The sequence below is a fragment of the Girardinichthys multiradiatus genome, chromosome 19 (assembly GCF_021462225.1).
Source record: "Girardinichthys multiradiatus isolate DD_20200921_A chromosome 19, DD_fGirMul_XY1, whole genome shotgun sequence".
Taxonomy (NCBI): Eukaryota; Metazoa; Chordata; class Actinopteri; order Cyprinodontiformes; family Goodeidae; genus Girardinichthys; species Girardinichthys multiradiatus.
In genome coordinates, this window is record NC_061811.1 from 37,062,652 (window position 1) to 37,070,759 (window position 8,108).

Here is an 8,108-nt window from a genome sequence, read left to right on the forward strand (position 1 = left end):
TTCTGACCGGCAGATCCGCATATAAATCGCATCTGTTTTACTGCCCGCCCTTAAATTAGATGGCGGGAGTCACCTTCGGCTCACTTACGGTCAGAGGCTGTGGAAACAGGAGCGCCGCTTTTTTTTTTCTCCAGAATTTGGCAGAAAGAGTGGACTGCAGACGTTCAATTGAGCATTGTATATATTTAAATTCAACTGACTTTCAGGATTATACTTCAATAAGGTAAGCCAAACTTTGTCAAAACACATTCGAAAGAAATATTTGTTTTGACTTCGTGGACTAAAAATGCTTGTATTAGCAGTTTCATGTAGGGTCAAAGAAATCTTAGAATTGTTTTAATTGGAAAGCTATTGCGAATTTTGTATTTGTTGTCTGTAAAAACAAAACAAAAAAAATTGTATGATAGTTGCACCACCAGACTTATAAAATGAATAAATCTAACCACATAAAGATGATTAGCATTGTTGAGGTTTTGGCTAGGCGAGCTTACAGCCTCTTAAAATCCGTCTGTATTATGTACCATCTCTGATGGTGATGAGTCTGCGTACAGATGGGAGGTGGACCATCTGTTGGACTGGTGCAGCCAGAACAACCTTGAGCTCAACGCTCTAAAGACAGTGGAGATGGTTGTGAACTTCAGGCAGAACCCAGCCCCACCTGCCCCCATCACCCTCTGTGACTCCACAATTGACACTGTGGAATCTTTCCACTTCCTGGGAACCATCATCTCCCAGGATCTCAAGTGGGAGCCAAACATCAGCTCCCTCATCAAGAAAGCCCAGCAGAGGATGTTCTTCCTGCGGCAGCTGAAGAAATTCAACCTGCCAAAGACTATGATGGTGCACTTCTACACAGCCATCATTGAGTCCATCCTCACCTCCTCCATCACCATCTGGTACGCCGCTGCTACAGCCAAGGATAAGGGCAGGCTGCAGCGTGTCATTCGGTCTGCTGAGAAGGTGATTGGCTGCAGTCTACTGTCGCTCCAGGAACTGTACACCTCCAGGACCCTGAAGCGGGCAGGGAAGATTCTGGCTGATCCCTCCCACCCCGGTCACAGACTCTTTGAGACTCTCCCCTCTGGCAGGAGGCTGCGGTCCATCCGGACCAAAACCTCACGCCACAAGAACAGTTTTTTCCAATCTGCCACCAGCCTGGTTAACAAAGCCCGGAAACCACCCTGACACTGTCCCTTTCCCCCACACCCCCCCTTTTTTTGCTGACAGGACACTTGTAACTTGTAACTCTATGTGTTACATTAACGCTCAGCTTGGACTCCTGCTTTACTTGCACTGCTTTACTTGCACAATGATCACCTGCACTGTTGTATTACTCTTGCATCTTATACTGCTCTATATTTACTCTCACTCACTTAAAACTGTGCACATATATTTATATTATATTGTAGATATGTTTATACTGTTTAATTTGTACTGTATTGCACCGACTACGCCAAAACAAATTCCTTGTATGTCCAAAAATGTACTTGGCAATAAGGCTTTTCTGATTCTGGTTGAGACGAACGTTTTTTTTAAAATAATTTAGCAATTTACCAAGTTTAAGAACATATATGTTATGGCCCCAGGCCGTGTGTTTTCTTTAGTCTCATCTAAAGTGCTTCTCCACATGAGAAGTTTCCTGTTCCAGGTGCTGACTGGCTGCCTCCCTTTGCTGGTGGATTTCCTGTGAGGACTTTCAAGGATTACCTGTCCAAAGATGATTGGCTGGAGCACACCTTGGACAGCACCACACTCTCCCCTGCAGCTGCCAATGAGGGAAAGCCAGGCCACATGAGGGAGCTAATAAAAGCCATCTCAATCTTCCAGTCAGGGCTGCTGTGCTTGAGGTGCAGTATGCCACTGGGTTTTTTAACTGGATTGTCTTTGTTGGGGACTCTATTGGTTATAGCTGTTTAGAAACCCTTGGTAGTCAAGACTACAACTTTGAGAAACCCTATTTCTGCTTTAAGTAGTTGTGGGTTTATCAATTTAGTTATAATAGACTTCATGTTTTATTTTCTTTAGGGCTTTTCTATTTGGGGTTTTTCCCCGGTGACTTTTCCTAGTCTATTTATTACAGTTTTGCAGTGTTTCAGTTAATTTTTGGAGCAAATCCTCTTACGTTTGTTGTATTTGGTTTCTAGTGCTTTGCTCTGGAATTGTAAAAATAAACTGTAACTTACTTTTTTTTACAACATTTTTGGGTCTTGTAGTTTATGCTGCGTCCTTCACGAGCCAGGACGTATAAGTGGGGGCTCATCCGAGATTATTTTCTCTGGGGGGGGCTGTTCTGAGAAATTCCTCATTCTGGTTGGGGGTTTGAAGTGTAAGTCATGAAATTTGATGTGGAAGAGTTTTTTACAAATCCCTCCTTAAGTGTGCTTGCTAGTTGTCGCAAGTATGAACTGCTTAAACTAGCTGAGCACTATGGCATTGCTTTGCCTAAGACTATCCTTAAAAAGGATCTTAAAGCTCTTGTTGTGGCTAAGTTGGTTGAGTTGCGGTTAGTGGAGGCACTTGAACAACACGTGGTTATCCATACTCTTTCTGAAGAGTTGGGCCCCGAAGCACCAAAGTCTCCTGAAAAAGTGCCCAAGAAGCTGGAGGAAAAGGTAAAAACTCCATTCACCTTATCTCGTTATGATCCTCTTTCATCTGCATGCACTGGCTCCAGAGATGAAGTCCGGCTAAATGTCAGACTTGCCCGTCTCGAAGTGGAAGCCCGTGAGAAAGCGGAACAGAGGCATCTTGACTACCAACTCAAAATAAAGAAAATGGAAATTGAGGCTGATAAAGAGGTACGTTTGTGCCAAGTGGAGATGTCCTCTCGCCAGAAGGACAGTGTTTCCTTAGGGGAAGCAACAGAAGTCCAGAGAGTGAAACCCATTTCTGCCATAACAGCCTTTGACATTGGTAAGCATATTGCAATAGTGCCCACATTTCGTGAGGCAGAAGTAGATGCTTACTTTGGTGTTTTTGAGCACATAGCTTCTGCCTTACAGTGGCCCACTGAGGTCTGGCCCCTGCTTTTACAATGCAAAATTCATGGAAAAGCTCAAGAGGCAGTTTCTGCTCTGTCCCTGGAAGACAGTCTGAAGTATGAATCAGTTAAAACTGCCATTCTACATGTTTAAGAGCTGGTTCCGGAAGCATATATGCAGAAGTTTCGTAAGCACAAGAAAGCCGCAAAACAAACTCATGTTGAGTTTGCTAGGGAAAAGAGCATGTTGTTTGATAGATGGGTATTGGCTAATGAAGTAAAGGACTTTAATTCTCTTAGGGAGTTGATGTTGTTGGAGGAGTTTAAACGATCTTTACGTGAACGGCTCATTGTTTATTTGAATGAACAAAAGGTCTCTACACTCTCTTCTGCTGCTGTACTGGCTGATGAGTATGTACTGACACACAAAACATTTTTTTCTGCTTCTGAAAAAAGTACTCAGCCAGCCAACATGTACAAAGTGTCTACTGTACCGAAACTGTCAACCACTTGTAAAGAGGAGAGAGAATGTTATTATTGCCACAAACTTGGACATGTACTTGCTGCCTGCCCTTCCCTTAGAAAAAAAGAGCAATAAGATTCTCCAAATTTACAAAAACCAAAAGGTATAGGATTTATTAACACCAGTGAGAAGTCGTGCTATGATAAAAACAGGGAGTCTGTTGAGGAATGTTTTAAACCATTCTTGTTTAATGGCTTTGTGTCTATGCCAAACAAACCTGATGATCAACGCCCAGTGTGTATCCTAAGGGATACTGCTTGATCACAGACTGTGATACTGTCTTCAGTGTTGCCATTTTCCGAGGACTCGGCGTGTGAGTATGGTACAATACTACGTGGGGTTGAGCTGGGCTATATTCCCAGACCTGTGCACATTGTCCACTTACAAAGTAAACTGCTAAGCGGGGTTTTTCCTATGCCAGTGTGTCCTGAGCTTCCCATCTCAGGGGTGGCACTGTAAATGGGTAATGACATAGCTGGTGGACAGGTACTTCCTGCACTGGAAATTCTGGTATCAGACAGATTCCAGCTTTCAAGCTCTTCCGGGAATGGCCGTGTATAAGAAAAGTTCGCCTGCGAGCTTTTGTCACTCCAGATATGCGCCTTCGTTGCGTTGTCCTGTGATAGTGATCATTATGTCCTCCAGCAGTCTAAGCCTATAGCAGCATAACTACAGAGATAGCTCAGGATAACCTAAGCCACTCTAACTATAAGCTTTATCAAAAAGGAAAGTTTTAAGCCTAGCCTTAAAAGTAGACAGGGTTTTTCCTCATGGACTAAAACTGGGAGCTGGTTCCACAGGAGAGGAGCCTGATAACTAAAGGATCTGCCTCCCATTCTACTTCTAGAGACTCTAGGAACCACCAGTAAACCTGCAGTCTGAGAACAAAGTGCTCTGTTAGGAATATATGGAACAATCAGATCTCTGATGTATGATGGAGCTAGATCATTAAGGGCTTTATATGTGAGGAGGAGAATTTTAAATTCTATTCTGGATTTAACAGGGAGTCAATGAAGGGAAGTTAAAATAGGAGAAATATGATCTCTCTTTTTAATTTTCATCAGAACTCTTGCTGCAACATTTTGGATCAGCTGAAGGCTTTTTACTACAATTTGTGGACATCCTGATAGTAAAGAATTACAATAGTCCAGCCTTGAAGTAACAAATGCATGGACTAGTTTTTCAGCGTCACTCCTGGATAGGATATTTCTAATTTTGGCAATGGGATTATTTTCAAAATAATTCACCAAAACAGACTGCTTATATATAAAAGAATCATTCAATAAGATTTCAAAATATCCCATTGCAGACTTTAAAAACAAACTTGAAATTGTGCAGAAAATCAAGGATATGTCTCTCTGAGAAGACTGGCAAAGACAGAATCATAAAAATGGTAGAAACGTGCATTTGGTGCACTATTTCAGCAAAACAGTGCTAAGTTCAGGTCGACACTCTGGTAGCCTACAGGCAATGGAAACATTCCAGCATACAGCAAAACAGATTTTGCGTTTCCTGGTGTTTTCTCTATTGTTGAAATTGGGTCCAAATGGCTCTTTAAGTGTTAAAGGTTGCCAACCCCTGTGATAGGGAAACGGCTCGACCGAACACCTGCAAAGTGCGCAGCAGAGACACCTGCAGAGTTGCCCTCCAGCTCTGGCCCTCTGGCTTTCAGCCCGCATTCAGCTTTCCTAGCAGCTGCAAGCAGTGATGTTTAGTACTTGGTTCATGTCCTCAGTATGAATTGACATTTAATGCATCTGTGAAAAAATGTAGAAAAACTTGAAGAGGGAAAAAAAACATATGAAAGTCACTCTGGACCATAAGACGCAGGACCAGCAAAACTATAAAAAAAAAAAAAAAAAAAAAGAATTGCTACTTAAAATCTGAAAAAAACAAGTGAAGTTTAGTCTGATTTATGTTGACAGCGATAAAAAAAGTGTCTGGGTCTTTATTCGGTGTATGTAAACTTCTCGTTTCAACTGTATATCGTCTAATAAACAGAAATATTATATTGCAAATACAAGAACATCTAAAAAAAGTAGAATATTATGTAAAAGTGTAAGATTTCTTTCCAGCCATCTCAGAAAGTGAAACTTGTATGGAATGATTACACATAGGGTGATCCATTCCAAGCCTTTGTCTCTTGTAATGTTGAAGATTATTGATTACAGATAAAAAAAAATATATATATATTGTTCCAGAAAATAAGAATTATGTGAAAAAAGTCATTACTCCAAATACCTGCAAAGGTTTCCTGAGCCTCTAGATGGTCTCTCACTCTGGGACAGTAGGACACAATCATGGGGAAGACTGCTGACTGGACAGATGTCTAGAAGACAGTGATCAACAACCTTCACAAGGAGGGGAAGCCACAGAAGGTCATTGCTGAAGAAGCTGGCTGTTCACAGAGTTCTGTATCCAAGCACAATAACATAACATTTAGTGGAAGGAAGAGGTGTGGCACAAAAAGGTGCCAGGGAGAACTGCAGCCTTGAGAATATTGTCAAGTGAAATCTATTCCAGAAGAGCCACTACACATAGACAATAACTAGACATGGGTTACAACTGTGTCATTCTGCATGTCGAGCCACTCCTGAACCAGAGACAACGTTAGAGGCATCTTACCTGGGCTGAGGAGAAAAGGAACTGGACTGTTGTGCAATGCTCCAGAGTCCTGTTTTCAGATTAAAGTAAATTGTGCATTTTATTTGGAAATCAAGATCCCAGGGTCCAGAGGAAGAGTGGAGAGGCACAGATTCCATGATGCTTGAAGTCCAGTGCAGTTTTCAAAGTCAGCGATAGTTTGGGTGCCGTGTCATCTACTGGTGTTGGTCCTCTGGATTTCCTGAAGTCCACCGTCAACACAGCCTTCTACCAGGAAATTCTAGAGCACCTCTCCTGACAAGCTGTATGGAGATGCTGATTTTATTTTCCAGCAGGACTTGGTACTGGCCTACACTGTCAAAGGTACCAAGAGCTGCTTCAATGACCATGGTGTTCCTATTCTTGATTTGCCAGCAAACGTCCCTGACTTTTAACCCCACAGAAAATATCTGGGCTGTTGTCAAGAGAAAGATGAGACACCAGAGCCAACAAGGAAGATGACCTGAAGGCAGCTATGAAAGCAATCTGGGTGAAGTGCCAGAGGCTAATCTCTATGCCACGACACATTGATGTAATAATTCATGCAAGAGGAGCCCAACCAAGTATGAAGTGAATAGAAATTTGCATACTTTTCAGAAGCCTGACATTTGTGCTTAAAATAGCAGTTTTTGATTGGTCTAATGTAATATTGTAATTTTATGAGACACTTAAGTTTGGGTTAGGACTTAAAATATGCCTAAAATGCCTAAAAGCTTAAAATATCTTGCTGTGTGATGAATCTCTATAAAATTACTATTTTATTTGGTGAGACGAATGACAAGAGATATTGCTCTTTTACACAATATTCTAACTTTTTGAGAGGTACCAGTATGCTATATTGCCATTATCATTTCACTTTAAAACAAATATTCATTCTACTCATTCATTCACAAAGATTCTAATTTTACACTTGTGCTGTAATGTGCTACCAATATTCATGGCCCTGTGTCTTATATCAGTTACAAGGACAACCAAGTTTCTTACCTAATGTATTGAAAGAGCATAGTAGTTTCATTATTTTAATTGAGATTTGTGAGTCTTAATTAAGACTTGGGATTTTTCTTGTCTTTTGGTAGCTGAGATGTGATTAATAACAGTGAACTTTCTCTTTCTACTATGTAGCTGTTTTACTTTGTTATATTACAGTACTGTCAAGTTTTTTTTCCATCTGAAGTCACTTCAGCATTTTCCCAAACTTGAAAAAGCTTGCTTCCTCCAAAGAGACACAGGAACAACTCAATTCAGTCACATTTGTCTATTCATCCTTTCTTTTTAGATGGATCTCAACAGCAGTGCAACATTCGTAGGACATAAGTAGGTTGATAACCTACAAACAGAAGAGATAAACATTAAATATCATTAAACAACAATGTTCACTTTGACTTTTAATATTTAAATAGTTTCTTAATTAATGCTTTTAATAATTTACTTTTAACTTAACAGTGAATGAAATAGGTAAACAAACTGTTGCAAACCGTGCATACTAATATGTTTCCAACAACAAACAATCAGCAAATTTCAGTACAGTTTCAATTTTTTGAAATAAATATGAATTATATACTTTAAATAATATTGTCCAGTTCCTACCAGTGGTGTCTTTGGAGAAGTTTTCAGCTGAAGTTCTTCCTCTGAATAGAATTCAATCTGAGCGCAGGTGAACAGGATTACTTTATAGATTAGCCTGCTGAGATAGAGCAATGACAGGGATGGGTGCGCTTGATTCTTTGTGGAGTGCCCTCCAGTTGCATGGAGATAGTAAAACATTCAAAACTGTCAGATTTGGTGGTTTAACTTGACAATACTAAGATATTTATAGGGGCTGTTATTTTCACAGGTCCCTCAACATGCAAAAAGAAGAGTGCAAACCGAATTGTGACAAAGGGTTGCAAATCTGCAGAAAAAATGGTGATTATATCCTTGATAAATATTTTTCTCCATTGTTTTTTTTTTCTTTAAAATTAT

At 40.5% G+C, this 8,108-nt stretch overlaps 1 long non-coding RNA gene across 1 annotated transcript; it reads right to left on the bottom strand.

The window, feature by feature from the left end:
* Positions 1 to 4,843: 4,843 nt before the first annotated feature.
* On the bottom strand, positions 4,844 to 7,766 carry LOC124855918. The gene is made up of 4 exons (XR_007035184.1): positions 7,734 to 7,766; positions 6,129 to 7,473; positions 5,745 to 5,915; positions 4,844 to 5,260 (listed from the first exon to the last, which is right to left on the bottom strand). It is a non-coding gene; the product is annotated as an uncharacterized LOC124855918 (long non-coding RNA).
* Between the last annotated feature and the right edge of the window lie 342 nt (positions 7,767 to 8,108).